This window comes from Myotis davidii, unplaced genomic scaffold, assembly GCF_000327345.1.
Source record: "Myotis davidii unplaced genomic scaffold, ASM32734v1 scaffold1257, whole genome shotgun sequence".
Taxonomy (NCBI): Eukaryota; Metazoa; Chordata; class Mammalia; order Chiroptera; family Vespertilionidae; genus Myotis; species Myotis davidii.
In genome coordinates this window covers 36,469-42,186 of record NW_006288541.1, presented here as the reverse complement: position 1 = coordinate 42,186, position 5,718 = coordinate 36,469, and the positions used below count along the sequence as shown (strand labels likewise).

The window sequence follows — 5,718 nt, the reverse complement described above, 5'->3', positions numbered from 1 at the left end:
AAATGGCCACTTTGGGCCTTTGTTCATTTTTTAATTGGATTGTTTATCATCCTTTTATTAAGTTGTATGAGTTCTCAGTAAATTTTGGAGATTCAACCCTTATCGGAAATAGCATTGGCAACTATGTTCTCCCATGCAGTGGGCTTTATTATTGCTTTGTTGATGGTTTCTTTTGCTATGCAGAAGCTTTTTATTTTGATGTAGTCCCATTTGTTTATTTTCTCTTTAGTTTCAAGTGCCCTATGAGCTGTATCAGTGAAGAAATTGCTTTGGCATTTTTTTATGGTTTCCCATCGCACATTTAAGTCCTTTATCCATTTTGAGTTTATTTTTGTGTATGGTGTAAGTTGGTGGTCTAGTTTCTAAAATCCCTTTCTATAAAAATCAGAAATATTAACTATAGTTTAGGCACACATAGTATATGAGCAAGCACATTTTAAATTGTCATTCCTGAATGTAGAGAGGAAGTTCAATAGAGTATAGCTTCTTATCTCTACTCTTCCCACTACCACATCTAAATTCCAGTTTTATATTTGTTTGTATCAGTTAAAAGAAAAATTCTATAAAAAGTTCCTGCTTGGTGAAATTTTACCACTTGCATGCTTAGAATCCAAATAGTTATCATCACTCTTACCACTACTAGTAATGGTATCTACTAACCTTTTGTTTTGAGATCTTCAGTTCACTTCTTTACCCATATGAGCCCTAAAGGATGGTTGCAGTGTCAGAAACAGGCCACCCATGACAAAGACTATACAGAAGAAAGCATCACCCAAAATAGTACTTTAAATATATTCATGATTTTTCAAGCAGGAGCTATTAAGGCAGGAAAAGCTAGTGTCTTTTTTCACACCTGCTTATCCTTTGAAATTAATCCCTATAGTCCCCAACCACCCATTCCTTTTTTTTTGAAGATTTAGATCCTATATGGCTTTAAAAAATCAGAGTGAACAGTAAATCTTTTACTTCCCATTCTTCATGTTCCACACAAAGATTTTTAGATAAAACTAAATTCAAAAGAATTATTACATTTTTTGAAAGATTTTTTTTTTTACATTCTAAATGTTCTCCCAGTTTTTATTGTGGTCTAAGTTTTACTTCAAATAGAAAATTTATGATTTGTGGCATCTATGTGATTTGATAATAACCAATGACACATCATAAGTTTTATTTTATACTTAAGCTATTAGGGAAAGTCAACTCTTATTTCTCGAGTGAATCTGATAGAAACTCTCTATGATGTCTTGGCATGAATCCCTTTTGGATTTAATGTTCAACAGGATGATTATATTTAAAAATACTGTACTGTATATTTGAAACTTGCTAAGAGATTACATCTTAAAAGATCTTAAAAGAAAAAAAAAAGTTTTATTTTAGTTAACTGTAGAAAAAAACAACCTTCCACACAACTAAAAAATATAATTTGTGGCTAAAATTATAGTTGTAACCAAAAGCCAAAGATGAAAATATATGCTAGAAATATTAATCAGTAATGCTGGTATAGCTATACCAATAGCAGATGCATAGCCAAAGATGGTTTTAGACATTTCTTCATGATGATAAAAAACAAAGTTCAGCCAGCTCACCCTGTACTCAACTTTACTTATAGCAAAGACTGATAGAACCACAAAGGAAAACTGATGAGTCCTCCAAAATAGTGGGAGAGTCCATTGTATAACAAAATATCCATTTTTAAATATATGTTATTATTGTAAACTGGTTAATGAGCAAGTCAATTGTGAGTTGATTCAGTCAATCAATATATAAGGGCTAAGAAAAACACATCATTAAATCTATACTAATAAAACCCTAGGTGGTCCTCATGATGTCGTCACAAGATGGCCACACGCACAGTGGAGGTGGGGCCTGGCGGCCGCTCTGCACACTGAGACCTGGGTGTCCTGCAGCTCCGTATGGTGCAGAGGCCGGTCCCAGTGGAGGAGACGGGTCGTGGCAGGGGAAGGAAGTTGAGGGTAATTGGGCCAGCAGGAGAGGAGGGTTAGAGGTCATTTGGGCTCACAGGGGAGGGAGAGTTGGGGGCAATTGGGCTGGCAGGGGAGGAACAGTTAAGGGGCGATCAGGCCAGCAGGGGAGGGCAGTTGGGGGCGATAAGGGGAGCAGTTAGGCACCAATCGGGCCGGCAGGGGAGCAGTTAGGAGGTGATCAGACTGGCAGGCAGAAGTAGTTAGGACAATCAGGCAGACAGGCAAATGGTTAGGAGACAGCAGTCCTGGATTATGAGAGGGATGTCTGACTGCGGGATCAGGCCTAAACCAACAGTCGGACATCCCCTGAGGGGTCCCAGATTGGAGAGGGTGCAGGCCAGGCTGAAGGACACCCCCCTCCCTTCCACCCCATGCACAAATTTTGTGCACCAGGCCTCTAGTTTAATTATAATTTACTTCTCTTGGCAAATGCTTATAATATAAGTATCTTGTGTTCTATAACGTCCTATTTTCTCCAGATGTAGGTAAAATAATTAATATGGCAATAGTGACATTAATAATTTCAAGTATTTAAGAACAAAGACAAAAGTACTTGCAACTTGATAGTGGGAAAAAATTGCTACTATTAGAATCTACATTATAACTATGTTGATTGAACAGTTAAGATACAATATAAAGGAAGCCCAGATAGATCCTTATTACTTATCTAGAATTATTTGGTAAAACTGTATTTTCCAAAGGGAAAACTGTTGGGTTTCAGGAAAACAGTGAAAAATAAGTATGGCCCTGGCTGATGTGGCTCAATTGGTTGAGGACAGTCCTATGCACCAAAAGGTTGCTGGTTCAACTGCCAGTCACGGTGTATACAGGACGCAACCGATCGATATTTCTTGCTCACACTGATGTTTCTCTCTGTACCTCTCTCCAATAAGAAAAAAATAAAAATAGTCCTCCTCTAAAATCAATAAAAGCACTTTTTTTAAGGTATAAAGCATCATCAGGACAGAGTAAAATTGTTTTGCTTTTGTTTTAAACCATTTATCCCCTTTATCTTTTTTTTTTTTTTTAATCCTCACCTGAGGATATTTCCCCATTGACTTTTAGAGAGAGTGGAGAGAAAGGAATGACAGAGAGAAACATCAATGTGAGAGAAGCACATTGGCTGGTTGCCTCCTGCATGAGCACCAACCAGGGTCCAGGGTCCAGGCACTTGACCGAAATTGAACCCAGGAACCTTTGGTCCACAGAGTGACATTCTATCCACTGAGAAAAACTGGCTAAGACACAAAAACTGTTTTGAGCTTCCTGTGTTCCAGTCTAGGAAACAGAAGTTTGTCCATGTAAGTGAAAACTCCTGATCTAAAGTTTAATTTAATTTAAACCTATTAATTTTTGCCCTAGATTTTAGAGAATGCAATATAATATATGGGGTAAAAAGGAACTGGTTTTCTTTAATTTTTTTATTGCTTAAAGTATTACAAAGGGTATTACATATGTGTCCTTTTTTTTATTTGCCACCCTTGACAATCCCCTGGCCTCCCCGACCCCCCAATGCCTTATGTCCATTGGTTATGCTTATATGCATGCACATAACTCCTTTGGTTGATCTCTTACCCACCCCCACCTCTTGCCCTCCTAATCTCCCCTGCTATTCCGTTGCACTTTGACAGTCTGTATAGGCAGCTCTGCCTCTGTAACTATTTTTGTTCATAAGTTTATAATGGTCTCTATTATCCATGAATGAGTGAGATCATGTGGTATTTTTCCTTCATTGACTGGCTTATTTCACTTAGCATAATGCTCTCCAGTTCCATCCATGATGTTGCAAATGGTAAGAGTTCCTTCCTTTTTAGAGCAGCATAGTATTCCATCATGTAGATGTACCACAGTTTTCTAATCCATTCATCTACTGATGGGTACTTAGGCTGTTTCCAGATCTTAGCTATGGTGAATTGTGCTGCTAACCACTGTTTTTTTTTTTTTATTTGTTGATGATAGCCATTCTGACAGGTGTGAGCTGGTACCTCATTGTTGTTTTGATTTGCATCTCTCAGATGATTAGCGACTTTGAGCATGTTTTCATATGTCTCTTGGCTTTCTGAATGTCCTCTTTTAAAAGGTGTCTATTTAGGTCCTTTGCCCATTATTTGATTGGATTGTTATCTTCCTTTTGTTTAGTTGTATGAGTTCCCTATAAATGTTGGAGATTAGGCCCTTATCAGATGTGACATTGGCAAATATGTTTTCCCATGCAGTGGGTTTTCTCGTTGTTTTGTTGATGGTTTCTTTTGCTGTGCAGAACCTTTTTATTTTGATGTAATCCCATTTGTTCATTTTCTCTTTCAAGTGCCCTAGGAGCTGTGAGAACAATTTTGCCCAAATCAGCCTTGACTGCACTAACTCTGCTTCCTGTCAACAGGGATCCTATGTTCACCATAAGCACTTCATTCTTAGACAGCTTTTGCACCTAGCAAAATAAGCTAGAAATCTGTAAACCCCCAAATTGAGATAATGCCTGCCAATATAAAGTGAAAATTTAACAAATACTACTGAAAATAAGTAAACTATAAAAAAATAAAATAAAATTCTGCACAAAATACATTGTAATAGAATTTGAAGTATAACTATCATGCAGGTATCAAAACAAATGGTTTATTTAAATTTTAATGAACATACTCAAGGTCTTATCTATATAACTAGAGGTCCGATGCATGAAATTCATGCACAGGGGAGGTAGGGAATCCCTCAGCCCAGCCTGAGCTCTCTTGCAGTCTGAAACCCCTCGGGGGATGTCTGACTGCTGGATGGACTGATTCTTGTGGCCAGGCTGAAGACCACACACACACACACACACACACACACACACACACACACACACCAGTGCATGAATTTCATGCACTGGGCCTCTAGTTGTAAAATAAGCTACTAAGTATAGCATAGATTAATCAATGATACACTCAAGATCTTTCTCTAAAATAAGCTACTAAGTATAGAATAATCAACAAAACAAGATTTTGAAGAAAGTGTTTACAAAATTTCCTCAAAAGTACAGTAAGACAATAATTCAATAATTAAGTGGGTTCTATAAGTCTAATTACATTCATGTGACATAATCAAAGTACTTAAACATTCTAAACTCTATAAAATAGTGTTACAGCTACTATTTTATTAACTGTTATACTGCTATTGTTATTGTTTACACTTAGAATTCAATGCCAAAATACACATCAGTGTTTTAAGTAAAAATCAGACTAAGAAAAAGAAATGTTTCTTAAAGAAATACCAACAGAAATGACTGATAAAAGTTTTATAAACTCAGATGCAATACAACTTGTTTACTATTTTTTTGTTGTTGTTAATTCTCACTCAAGGGTATTTCCTGAACCATTGATTTTTATAGATTGTAGAGTCGGGGAGAGAGAGAGAACATGGATGTGAAATTTGTTGCCTCTGGCAGCACCCCAACCTGCAATCCAGGTACATGCCCTTGCCTGGGATCAAACCAGCCACCTTTCGACGTGCCAATCAACACTCTAAGCCAGCCGTGGGCAAACTATGGCCCTCGGGCTGGATACGGCACATTTGAATTGAATAAAACTATTGAAAAAAAAAGACCGTACCCTTTTATGTAATGATGTTTACTCTGAATTTATATTAGTTCACACTGCATCCGTGCTTTTGTTCCGGCCCTCCGGTCCAGTTTAAGAACCCATTGTGGCCCTCGAGTCAAAAAGTTTGCCCACCCCTGCCCTACAGCTTCACTGCTGGCCTG

General features: G+C 37.5%; 1 long non-coding RNA gene across 1 annotated transcript in view; it reads right to left on the bottom strand.

Moving 5' to 3' along the window:
- LOC102762808 overlaps window positions 1–5,718 on the bottom strand; it is a 17,324-nt gene that overhangs the window by 5,838 nt on the left and 5,768 nt on the right. The window contains exon 2 of the long non-coding RNA XR_435490.2: window positions 854–856. This is a non-coding gene — a long non-coding RNA (uncharacterized LOC102762808). The remainder of the gene's footprint in view (window positions 1–853; window positions 857–5,718) is intronic.